Below are 14,104 nucleotides of genomic sequence, written 5' to 3' on the forward strand. Positions count from 1 at the left end.
TTTCCTAGAATTCCCTTCCCTGCATAGTCCCAAGTTAATGCCACTTGAGACATTTTGTATGAGATTTAGAAGGGGATATTAGAGGTGTGGCTATATCCTTTTACTCTCCAGGGGTCAAGGGAGGCAGTCCTACATTGCCACTTATCTGCTGGCATATCTGATTGGCATGGAACAGATGTCAAGCTCACAGCATCTCCATCAGCTCAATCATCTGCTTCAGCTTTTCCAACACCTTGAAGAGGTGCCAGCATGATATGTGGGGCCAGCTTCTCCTGCAGCCCAACCCCCCTTCAAAGCCAGAAGTCTATAGGAGGTAAGAGACCAATGTGGATTCCCAGCTTTCCTCCTGAGTTCAGACTCAGCCTTGTAGGTACACATATTTATGTTTATATGAGATATACGGATATATATATATATATATATATCCGTATATCTCATGATTATATATATTCTTTTATTATATAGATACAGATCTCCATATCTTCAAAATTCCTTATTTCCCAGCTGGCGCAAGGACCAGAACCCTAGGGGAGAAGGGTTCCAGTAGAAGACTCCTCAGAATGTGGAAGAGGGCATCAGCTACTATGCCTGCAAAGACATAGTCATCAGTAGGCCTCCCACCATTCAACTTTCATGTTAGTGTAAGGCAAACGAGAGAAGAAAAATTGTGTAAAATTTGAACTCCATTTTTATAACCCGAAATACTTAACCACCACCTAATATTTTGACTTTAAATACCAATCACTTGTATAGCTAGAAAATGGACTTCGTTTTCACGCAGAGGGTTGATAATCTACAATTATAAGGACTGATCCAGGGCTTAACACTGTGAAACTTGATCTGCAAAGGAGTGTAAATAGGGTGACTGTCCCAGTTGACTCAGGACTGAGGGATTTCATGGGTCATGGAAACTTCAGTGGCAACTTAGAGATAGTTCTAGGCAAACTGGGATGACTGATTCCCTTAAGTATGAGGCAACTTTTCATGCCAGCCCAGCATTACCAGTGCTTTCGGTCTCTCTGCTTCCCCACCTCTAAAATTGTTTGAGGATAATTTTTTTTAATAAAGGTAAGACAAGTAATAAATACTAGATATTTAGTTACTAATAACTAGCGAATAATATTACCAGAAAGAGTAACACTCAAAAATGTGAAATTATAAGAAAAAAATCCATACATGATCAAATATTAAGCATTAAGTAAGGAAGAAAGCACATACTACCAGGGCCCATGGAGACATACAACATGAGGGCAGGAGGTTCTTGTATTCATTCATTTGAAGGAGAATCTATTCTGGGGCAGGCACAAGACTAAGTGGAAGGTCTAATTTGATGAACCACGTAGATATGAATTCTTACCTTCATGGGGCTTTGAATCTGTGAGAGAGTCAGACGTTATACAAACACAACCACAAAAATGAGTATTATGAGAGAAAAATAATTGAGTGTCCTCAGAGAAAATATGGGGAGAGATCTAATTTAGATTGGGTAATCAGAGAGGAGTTCTCAGATGAAGTGCCATTGACAATGAGTCCAGAAGGATGAGAAGGAGCCAACCAGGCAAAAAAAGGAGAAGAAAGTACAGCCCATACACAGGGGAGGAACAGGGCTCAGGGATTGGGTCTTGGAAGAGGTAGGGCTTAAATTGGGTCTTTTATTTTTTTAAGATTTTATTTATTTATTCATGAGAGATGCAGAGAGAGAGGCAGAGACATAAGCAGAGGGAGAAGCAGGCTCCTCGTGGGGAGCCCGATGTGGGACTCGATTCCAGGACCCCAGGATCAGGACCTGAGCCAAACCCAGACGCTCAACCACTGAGCCACCTGGATGCCCCTAAATTGGGTCTTGAAGAAGAAGTGAGTTTTCAATAGACACAGAGAAATAATTCCTGTCATGGGTCCTTTTACATCTTTACTGATCTTGGGAAAATTATTTTCATCGCCAGGCCTCAATTTCCTCTTCCATGAGATAATGGGTTTGACTGGATGATCCCCATGGAAGAATTATGTTAATATAATTGAATATGCCCAAGAAGATGAACACTTAAGTATCAAAAGCCACTTGCCATTAACCATGGCCAAACAAATATCCCACGGGAATTGGAGAAAACGTGTAGGTTCCCCAGGTTGCTATTGTCACTGCTCATTAACTGAATGGACTAAGAGCTTCCCTTAGTGAAGATTTACTCAGATGTGAATAGATGACGGGGTGCAAATTAGGCATGCCTAGGAGCAAGACTCATACATGTCTTGGCTTCTTGAGGAGGGATTTGTGCTTCTTATTTTCAGGGAATGATTTCAGTTGGTCAGAGAAAAGGAGTTTCCCACTTATGAAGTGCTTCCCCACTGGAAGGAAGGGGATAATTGAACATCTAAACTGTGGACACTTTATACCTTTTTTTTTTTTCTCTCCTGGTAAACTCCTTGGAAACTTCCACATAAAACTAACATGAAGCTCTAAAAATTGGATCCTTTAAATCACTCTGTGCTTATAAATTGTGGGGTGCTGAGGGTAGCTTTCTTAGGCCATTTTTTCCCCCACTGATTGTATAAAGTTGCTGAAATAGGTGGATCAGGAGAAAGATTTTATGCAAGTTCCCTCCCCCACCTCTACCTCACCATCCCCAGGCAGCCAAGGTTTCATTCCTGTACTTCTCTCTCAATATTGCCAAAAAAGGAGGAAATTAGGATTTTTCTGAAGACCTTCATCTAAACCAGTGAGCCCCATGAGGGCAGAAGAATCTCCTGTGTTCCTACCTCATGGCCCAGAGCCTGGGCCCACAGTGGGACCTCAGGAATTGTCAATTAGTTGAATGGACAAATTAACTTCAAGCCAACATCTGCTTTGATCTGATCTGGCTCATGTGGAAATTGAGGAATGGCAAGGAGATTGAAGAAGCATTTGGAGAAAGAGTAGCATCCTGACACTTGGCAAGAAAAATAGATTCAGAGTCAATGTAGAGGAGGGATCCCTCTTGGGGTCCGTAGCAAGGTGACCTTGACCCAAGTGACTATTCTTTAATCTGAGCTCTGCAGGTAAAAATTTCTCTCCTAGCTAGAAAAATGTCCTTAAAAAAAATAAAGTGAACTTGGCAGTCTTTCAAATTCTGTAGCTTAGACTTTCAAATAAACATTTTACAACATGACATAGGATGGCTTAAGCTTAGTCCTGTTGAAGAGAGAAATCATCCAGCAATTGCAATGCAAATAGAAATAGTATCTTACAGTTAGTAAGCAGATCATAGACTGCAAAGTCCTTTTCCATACATTATCCCATTCAGAATGGCACAACTACAACTTCAATACGAGCAGGGACCAGGTATCTCTTGTTCACCACTGTATTCTCCTCCCTTCAATAAATAGTTGTTAATAGATATTTGATGTATAAATCACGACAACAAATAGGATGCTGGCTTAGAAATGCCATATCATTTTCCCAATGTCAAATAGTTAATAAATGGCAGAGCAGTTACATTTCAGCACAGGTAGTTAGGAATATTTTCCAAATGTGCTCATAACTCAGCTTCTTGCCACACCCACAATGGCATGTAGGTTCACCTTCAGTTTCATTGATGGAGGCAATGTTCAAGTTGAAGAAAGAAGAAACTTTGAGATCCTAAAGAAAAATGTGGAAAAACAACAGCCACCCAATGTAGATTGTTTTATAAAAATCAGCTTGCAAATCCAAAAGATCAACCCTCATTACAGCTTTATGTTATATTATGGTTTATCATGCCATATGGATTGGTATAGTAAGGGCAAAAAATATTTTTTTAAGATCACTAAAAACCTAAGTAATATTTGTTTCTAAAATTCATTTGATTTTTTTAATGTAAAAATATACTTTGAGCAAAATTTAGCAATCATGCAGATTATATGCATATGCCTTTCATCTTTAAGAATAATACTGGTTAGCACTCTATTCATGGCTTCCAGAAATTATCCCTTGGGTGCTTCTAAAATTCTTCCTGTGGAGGAAGTCCTGCACCCAACAATCTGCCTAGCAGGGTAAGCGAAATATCTACGTCCAGCCAAACCCCGAAAGACTGTAGTATGTAACTCCAGGGAAAGTGTTATATTCAGTGGCACTTTCTCTTTTTAATTTCTGAATTTAAGGCTGCAGTTGGAAAGAAGAGAAGGATGGGCACCCCCCTTTCCTTCGGGTCGATAAGCTCACATCAGCTTGCCCGGAACTCACAGACATTATCTTCACTCAGGACAGGTGGCGGAAGGGGTGGTTTGCTTTCTCCTCACCCTGTCCTTTTAGGTTTCCGACATTTTTAAGACACGTGTAGAATTTTTTTTCAGGTGAATGCCACAAGAGATTTAATAGAAGATGCATTTGTTTTTGACTTCTAATTAATCAAGATAACATCTCTCTCAACCATTAGACAGTAAAATCAATACCTCCGGCAGCTGCACCACCAGTTAGACTTATACACCAATACCTATTATTGGCAAATCAGTGATGTATTTAACCATGTTGTACTCTATCATTTTATAATATGAGGCCAACGTGACTATGTTGAGGGTGTGTAGAACAAGATATTTTGCCTCTGGATCCAGTATTGGGATTTTTGCTGTATCCTCAGCCCTGCCCCACTCCCTCCCACACACAAAGCTGGGGTGATGATTCATTTCCCAGACTCTGATTTGCATGAACCTATATACTCACCATGGGGGATACCAGAATCCCAGGTTATGAGAAACACAGGTAGAGCAAAGATCCCAGGTAAAAAGGTGGGACAAGAAACATGAGAGATGTGGGTATGTCATGAGCTCCTTCCATCAATAGGCAGTGGTGGCCTAGGGTGGGAAGGGTCCTGGCTACTCTGAGGCCCTGCTCTCTGGAAATAGCATGTGGAGGATGTCTTAGGTCTAGCTGAGGGGGTAATGAATCTCTGGGGAATTCACTGTAGAATTTGCATAAGTGGCACCTGTGTTATTCCTTGTAAATATTCTTCTAGGCAAAATCCACGTCAAGGGCTCTATGGTAGGGGGAGGACTTTCTCTTTGAGGCAGCTTATGGCTTCCTGCTGACCCAGAGCTAGAGCACTGAGACCATGATATGTTCCAGCAATTGGCTAGGTATCCAAGACACTGTGTGGTAGACCAAGAAAGCCTGCTTACATAGCAGGTGACTCTCCCCTGGACCCTACATCTAATCTTGAAAAGTCCCTCAAGTCCCACATCACTATTGCTCTTTATTAGAGTGCCATAAGTTCCAATCATCTCAAGTTTCCATATAATTCGTAAGTATTACGTGAGCAAGACTCCTGAAGGCATGATGAGTTCTAGGTGACCGGGGACCTAAAGAAGACACTCTGACTGAGGAGAGAAAGAGCCTAGGAGAGGCTAAATAAAGCACTTCCTGGGACACTGAGGCACAGCAGAGCCAGTGCCAACCTTTAAGACAGGCACACTCTTCTGATTGCCATTTTCCAGAAAGCATTCTCTGACTCTACATCCTGGTATTCTTGGAACCCCCTCTCTACCACATGTCACAGTGAGAGATCTGTTTCCTGTCTCTTTCCTGAATGCCTGGGAGCCCCAGGAATCTTGTTCCTCTCCATTCCTCTAGGGTCAAGCACAGACCTGACCCAAAGGAGATACTCTGTCAAGGGTAGCTATTTTCCTGTGGAAATTCAGATGCAGCACCACTGAGCCATGAGGGTAGGACATCACAAGTTAGTCTGAGAGTGAAAGGGTTAAGGAACCCTGAAAAAATCTCATTTTCTGGGAGACTTGTTGAGGGGAGGAACACATTTCTAGACTGCCTATATTGTAGGCAAGATGGTGGAAAGAGTAATAACAACAACCGTAACAGTATCTATCATAATTATGAAGATAAGTACATTGCATTGTGTGTGTCTCTCTGAGGCTGGTTTTAATACTCTGTCATACTGATGAGGAAGCTGCCTTGGAGAGGACAAATCATATATCCAAGGTCACACAGCATTGGAGCTTGGGTGGATCTGAGTCTAAAACCTGTGCTCCTTCCATGATGCTATATTACCTGCCAAATAAAACTCTAAAGTGATACTTCACCAGTTTTCACTGAGACATTTCTCCTTTTTCCTTAGCACTCCCTTTCTTTCCCAGAGCTTGTGATGTTCACAGCCTTGTGTTCCTCTCATTGGAAAGCTATACTTGGAACATCAACATACAGAAAGGTAAATTTTTAGGAATATGATTATGCTTCCAGGACCTATTCTTTTGACACCAAGAAAATGATCAGTGGATCAGAGGCATTGTCTCTGAGGATTATATACACAAACACCCGATAAGGTGTCAGGGGTGGGGGGGCGGCGGCGGGGAACTCCATGCTGTGTGTCCTGGATATAAAGGACGAACTTCTGCAGACACTGTTTCTAATTGAAAGGCTTCAATCAGGTGTCCAAAACTGTTCCAAATAGTCTGAGCTGTGAGCTCAATAAGAGATCCCTTCTTCATTCTTTATTTTATATTCAAACTTACCGTAGCTACGTGTTTAAATTGTCCATGAGCTTAGTTAAGTTTTAGATTTAAAAATTTTTTTTTTAATTTTTATTTATTTATGATAGAGAGAGAGAGAGAGAGAGAGAGGCAGAGACACAGGCAGAGGGAGAAGCAGGCTCCATGCACCAAGAGCCCGATGATTCGATCCCAGGTCTCCAGGATTGTGCCCTGGGCCAAAGGCAGCGCACACACCACCCAAACACGCCACACACACACACACAACACCACCCACACAACAACAACCCCCCCAAAAAAAGGGGAAAAAAAAAATAAAAGGAAAAAAGGGAATTATATTAAAAAAAAAAAAAAAAATTTAGAAAATAAATTGAAATGGGGGTGGGTTTTGTGTGGGAGGTTAATGTGAAGGGTGTAAGTTGAGTGTTGGGGATGATATTGGTGGTATGTTTAAGAGAAGATTAGGATGAAGGAAAGTTGTATGGGGTATAGAAATAAGATGTGTAGGTTTGTTTGAATTTTGAATGGCAAAAGTGTATAGTATTAAGTGATAAATAAATGGAATAATATGATAGGCATATGTTGGGGAGATATTTTTAAGGTTGTATTTTTTTAGTGGTATTTAGAGGTTTTGATTAAGTTATAAGGAAGGGTGATCATGCAGTATATCGTGAATAATGTCAAAATATAAGGTTCTGTGTTTTGATGTATTTGGTTTGTAAGGGTAAATAATTAGTAATGTTAATTATTTGGAAATTTTTGAGATATTTCTTAGTGAATGGTGTATAATTAAGAGGATTATTAGCAGATGTTCTTCTAGTCAATGTTCATGCTTTGAACTCTATTGGTTTGAGTCCCTCAGCATCAGTCAGCAAAATCAAAGGTGGCAGGTCTTCCATAAAACATAGGTTTGTCCAGTGTGTTGTTGACTCACACTCTCTTGTGGTAGCCCATTCATTGTCATCTCTTTCTCTGTAGTTCTGGGGGGGCATCAGGGGACCTGTAATTCAGGCCCCTCCTTCCTTGGCCCAGGCTGCACTCAGACTCACTGCTCTGCTCCAATGTCAGCCATGTTGGCTTTCTTGCATCGATTCTTCATTTTTGTATTCATTCACTCATTCATTCATTGAACAAATATTGGTTGAGCACCTACAATGAGCCAAGCAAAGGGAACAGCATGTACAAAGGCCAGGAAGGAGAAGCAGTGGGAAGTAATTTTGGGTCAGCAGTCATAGGGGATGCTGCACTGGGACAGTCCTCCCTTGCACAGATACGTTTCAAGGCTTCTCTAGCATGATCTGGCATTGTGCATCCATATGCCACATGATCTGTGTCCCCACCCAAACTGTACACAGAGTAGACCAGTCTCCTCCTTGCCTCTGAGGTCCTGACTATGGACTTCCTCCAGCCTGCACTGCCTTTCTCCTCTCTTATCCACTGCCATCCTTATTAACTTTATTTTTGAAAACTTGATTTCAATTAGCAATAATCACGCCTGGGATAAACCTCATTGGAGACGATACTGCCACTGCACAGAGCTTGAAAACTTGATTTCAAGCTTACTATTTTCTTCTCTCAACTTAGGGCTTGATTATTAATGATTCTCCTTTTATTTGGGTTTTAAAATCTTTTTGCTTGTGCAACTCTTAGAGCCCTGATGAGATGAAAAGATGCTTCATAGAAAGAATGGTTCAGGAACGTTTTTTTTAAGATTTTATTTATTTATTCATGAGAGAGAGAGAGAGAGAGAGAGTCAGAGACACAGGCAGAGGGAGAAGCAGGCTTCATGCAGGGAGCCTGATGCAGGACTCGATCCTGGGACTCCAGGATCACGCCCTGGGCTGAAGGCGGCGCTAAACCGCTGAGCCACCCAGGGATCCCCTGGTTCAGGAACTTCTATGGAATTCTCTCTTGCCCAGAGAGAGGGTTGAGGGAGACTTGAAGCAGGGAACCAGTGAATGTTCTTAGTTATAGACAGTAGGACCTAGTCTAGCTAGTTCAAGAGGGAAAAGAGCATGTTTTATTAGAGCATGTTACATGACTCACAGAGTATCTGGGAGAGAGCCAGAGAACCAGGTTTGGAGGTGCTTCAGGGAAACATAGCCTCCTTCATCATGAGCTATGTCAGTGAGGGCATCACTACCACCTGGCCCAGGCTGGCAGCTCATGCACAGCCCTGATGTTGAGTTAGGACACGTCACTAGTCTCAGTCACTGCTATCTCTGGGACATCTCTCCTTCTATCCCTTCAGAGTGGAGTGTCTGGCTGGCGTGTGCTTAACTGAGTTCCTAGGTTCCAAATCAGAGTCTTACATATAAACATCTGACCAGTGGAGCCTAAGTCACATGCCTACACTGCCAGGAAACTGGAAAACCAAGTTTTTGGCATTTACTGTAGGGTAGTGAGGATTCATAGGTAGAAACACTGGAAGCATGGGAAAGGTGTTCAAATGTGATGGACAGACAAAAACAACGACTAATGAGGACGACATATGGATGGGAGGAAGAGTGGGGATAGAGTAAGAAGGGCCTCCACTAAATCTACAAAGTTGACTCATATCTAGGGGTCATCACCCACCCCACTTGCTTTTTTTCTCCACATCAGATCTCTCAGAAAGATCTGATTTATTTCTTAAGCATGTCTTAAAGCCACGTGCCTCCCTTACTATCATTCTAGTTCAGGATTAACAAACTTTGGTCTGCAGGCCAAATCCAGCCCACCTCCTGTTTTTGTAAACCAAGTTTTATGGGATCACAGACACACCCATTTGTTAATATGTTGTCCTTGACCATTTTGAGTAGAGTAGTTTCACTAGAGACCATATGGCTAACAAAGCTTAAAATACTTACCTCTTTGTCCTTTACAGAAATAGTTTGCTGACCGCTCTCCTAGTCTATGCCAGAACCATCTCTTACTGGACTTCTTCAAGAACTTCCTAAAGAACCCCACCTTCCCTATCAGTGAGTACGTCTAATAGAGTATTCATTGCAAAATACAAATATGATCCTGTCAGTGTAAGATAAAATTATTCAATAAACTCTCATTATACTTAATATAAAGAACAACATCCTCAAAATGGCAATGAGATCCTGCAAAATTTAACAATATGCCTGGTTGGCCAGTGGGACAATAATAGTGAAAGACATCAACAGACATGATTAGGATATATAATGTTTCTTTGATGATCAGGGATGAGAGATGATATTCTGACAAAGCATGAGTTGACAGCTCACACCCAGGTTCTGGATACAGGGAGAGGCTTCCACTTTTCCCAAGTCCCTCTCACACACACGCCTGCGCACACACACACACACACAAAACAAAAACATAACAGCTGCTGTGGGTAAACACTCCATGGAATGAAGATTCAACCAGTAGCAAGAAGCTTGATTTTGTCATTGTCCTACAATTAAAAATACCTTTTTGTCTCCCTCTCCTCTCACCCATCTTTCTGATGTGAAGTATCCGACTGTGGTGCTGCTTGCTCTTCAGATGCAAATGATAAATGCTTTATATCCTGGCACATTTCTCTTTATTGCAGGACTACATAAATGAATGAATTAATGGTTAATTTTCCGGGCATGGGGAACTCCAGTAGGGCCCATGTTTCAAACATGCATAAGGCCCATTCCTGAAATGAACCCTCTGATCTAACATTAAATATCCCCACAGTATCATTTCGGTAGATTTAGCTTTTTGGTTTGGTTGGTTGATTCAGGTTTTTTATTTTGTTTCTATGTTGTTTTATCTTTCTGAACTTCTCTTTTATTATGTGTAGTATACAATTATTACTTGAACTACATAATAAAGGTAAAGTATGGTAGCAATCAAATGAATCAATTGCATTATCAATTGAATAATTTGTCTATGTTCTGAGTATATTTTATGTTTTGTCTGTCCCTTTTGAGGTTAATAAGTTCAAAGAATTAAAATAATAACTTTTAAAAACAGTTTTTTTATTTTAGTTCCAGTTAGTTAGCATGCAGCGTTATATTAGTTTCAGGTGCACAATACAGTAACTCAACACTTCCAAACTAGTAATAGCTTTTTAAATTTTATAAAGCCTCCATATTACTATAATTAGTCACCCTTCTCTTCAGACTACCACTCTATTATTTTTAATGCTATTCCCAGGAACTGCTGAAGATATTTTTACTATATGCCAATACCAAGGTATTTTCTCCTGCCCAAACATGTAATGAGTACTCTCTAGGGGGGTCCCGGGGATACCTATCCCACATACACCTGCCTACCTACCTGGTACCTATCCACCCACCTACCTACCGAAATACCTATTGTTTATTTATTGGTTTGGAATACAATTTATTGGTTTGGAATAGAAGCTAAAATGTGTTGTAGGACTATACAACTTGGGCATAATGACAACAGGCATATTATTTATTTTTAGACATTTTAAATAGAATTTTTATTGAAATATGATACATATGCAGAACACAAAATACACAAAGTACAACATAGTAGAGCTCAATGGATTTTCCACAAAGTGAACATAGCCATACCACCACCCAGGTATAGTCAGTGCCCCTCCAATTGTGTTTCTTCTTCTTCTTCTTCTTCTTCTTCCTCCTCCTCCTCCTCCTCCTCCTCCTCCTCCTCTTCTTCTTCTTCTTCTTCTTCTTTCTTCTTCTTCTTCTTCTTCTTTCTTCTTCTTCTTCTTTCTTCTTCTTCTTCTTCTTCTTCTTCTTCTTCTTCTTCTTCAAGATTTTATTTATTTATTCTTAAGAGACACACAGAGAGAGGCAGAGACACAAGCAGAGGGAGAAGCAGGCTCCCTGCAGGGGAGCCCGATGTGGGACTAGATCCCAGACCCAGAATCACGCCCTGAGCCAAAGGCAGACGGTCAACCGCTGAGCCACCCAGGCATCCCTCTTCTCTTCTTAAGAAGACACCATTTATATTGGATTAGAGTTTACTGAATACATTTTTGGGAAGAATACAATTCAACTCACAGTAGCCAGTTTTAAACCTCTGTAGTTAGTTGTATATCTAGTTACAATCATTATGTCTCTTTGGTAAATTGATATTTTGTCATTATACATTGTCCATCCACCTTTATCCTTTTTTTTCTCCTCTAAATTCTACTTTGTCAGATACTAATATAAATGTTCTAGGTTTTTTTAAAAAAATAGTACTGGCAAGCTGGACTTTTATGCTTTTTACTCTTAATCCATGTATATTCTATATAGTTCCAGAGGGTTTCTATAGTTTCTTTCAGTTATATATTTATCAATTTTGATGATCTTTGTCTTTTACTTGGTATCTTTACACCACTAGTATTTAGTGATGTTGATATGTTTAGATTTAAATCTACCATTTTATTGTTTTCTGGTTTTTATTCCTCTGTTTCTTCTTTCCTGCCCTTTTTGGGGTTTTCAGATATTATCAGCATTCTACTTAATTGTATATTGTGTTTTTAAATATATTTATATAATTTCTATTTGTTGCCCTAGGAATTAAAAAATACAATCTTGGGGTACCTGGATGGCTCAGTGGTTGAATGCCTCAGTTTAAAAATACTTTCTAAAAAATAAAAAATACAATCTTAATCTCTAGCATTCTACTTAGAATCAACACTTTACCACATTGTGTGTAATGTAGGAAATGTACCACAATAGAGGTCCCTGTATCCTCCCTTCTTTGGTTATGGTTGTCCAATATATTACATCTGTATAAAATGAAAACTCCTTGGGACAATGTTTTAATTTTTTATTTCAATGAACAAATACATTTTTAAAGAACTCAGTAGGGAAAGAGTAGCCCCCTATATTTACCTAGTTATTTAGCATTTCTGTTGTTCTTCCTTTACTTCCAGAGTTTTAAGTTTTCTTCTGTTATTATGTCCCTCTGTCTGAAGAACTTCCTTTAGCAATTCTTCTAGATCAGGCTTGTTTCTGGTAACAAAATTTCATAGTATTCTTTCATATGAGAATGTTTTTATTTCACCTTCATTCTTAAAGGCTACTCTTGCTGGAAATTCATTTTTTTATCCAACAAATGGATAATCAGACTTTCTATTTCTTCCTTTGTCAATTTTAGTGAGTTTCTTTTTTAAAACTGAGGGTTTCATCTAGTTTTTAAAATTTATTGGCATAAATTGTTCATGATATCTTCCTTCAAATGTTTAGGTTCTATATTTTCATTCCCTTATTTATTCCTGCTATTTGTGATCTGTGCCCTCTTTTTTTTTTCCTCACCAATTTTCTTAAGGGTTTATCAAGAAAAAGATAAAGGACACAAATTACAAATATCAGGGACAAATGACTAGTGCAGCTCTGAATATGAATGTACATGTCTTCGTGTGGGCATATGTTTTCATTTCTCTGTGTAGATTATTAGGAATAGAAATAATGGATCATATACTAAATTTATCTTCACTTTTTAAAGAAACTGCCAAATTGTTTTCTGAAGTTTCTGTACTATTTTACATTCTCATCAGCAATGCGTAAGGCTTCTAGTTTCTCCACATTCTCATTAATAGTTTGTATTATCTTTCTTTTTGAGTATAGTCATTCTAGCGGGTGTACAGTGATATCTCATTATGATTTTAATCTGCATTTCTCTAGAAATTAATGGTGTTATATTAAGCACTTTTTTGTGCATATTAGCCAATTCTATATATCATTTGATGAAATGATTGTTCAAATACTTTACCCGTATTTTTGAATTTTTGGTCTTATCATTGAGTTTTAGGAGTTCTTCACATATTCTAAATAGGAGGTATTAAAAAATCCAGGATGTTTTCAGTCTGCCTTGTGTTTTATTGTCCTTTAGTTCCTTTTGAGTCTTGTACTTTATGTGTGCATCCCCAGGGTAAGCCAGGAGTGTGAGAATAGCTCGGAGGCACTCTGTCTCCACTGACCATGTGTATAGACTCAGCTAAAAATATGTTTGTCCCAATCAGGACTATACCCTCAAGCTACTAGAATGAAGCCATTGACCTTGCCACTTGTTTGCCTTACAGAAGTCATTTCCGCTGAAGATGGGCAATACCTACTGCCCCCAATGGAGTGAGTCCTCCTCAACTGTGTCAGAAAAGTTGCTGGTCTTCCTGGCCTACCTTCTCCTGGTGGAATCTCCCCATCACCTGTTGGAGGAGGTAGTAATGGAAGTAGCCACAGCCCTAGGCCTGAATGCCACAGAATCCCATTGTTCTTATCCTGAATTCAACAATTTATCCCAGATTGTTATTTATGACTTTGGTAGAATTCTAGAGTAGTGGCATAATATTACTTGTTGATTTTGTCCAGCTTTGTAGTTACTTTTTGGGGAGAGTATTTGCCAATCTCTCTTGGCCATAAATCCTGGACTTCCTATCTTGGATTTATATTTTCTTCTTTTTAATATATGCATTTAATTATTTTTTAAAAAAGATTTTATTTATTTATTCATGAGAGACCAGAGAGAGAGGCAGAGACATAGGCAGAGGGAGAAGCAGGCTCCCCACAGGATCCTCATGTGGGACTCGATCCCAGAATCTCAGGATCACACCCTGAGCCAAAAAGCAGACACTCAACCACTAAGCCACCTAGGCATCCCTATGCATTTAATTCTATATATTTTATTTTAAGAACAGTTTGAGCTGCATCATGTAAGTTTTAATAAGTCTTATCTCACAATTCAACTTAAAATATAT

General features: G+C 39.5%; 1 pseudogene; it reads right to left on the minus strand.

The window, feature by feature from the left end:
* Positions 1-7,906: 7,906 nt before the first annotated feature.
* On the minus strand, positions 7,907-7,990 carry LOC129510048 (U4 spliceosomal RNA; annotated as a pseudogene).
* Between the last annotated feature and the right edge of the window lie 6,114 nt (positions 7,991-14,104).

Source organism: Nyctereutes procyonoides, unplaced genomic scaffold (assembly GCF_905146905.1).
Source record: "Nyctereutes procyonoides isolate TBG_1078 unplaced genomic scaffold, NYPRO_anot_genome, whole genome shotgun sequence".
Lineage (NCBI taxonomy): Eukaryota > Metazoa > Chordata > Mammalia > Carnivora > Canidae > Nyctereutes > Nyctereutes procyonoides.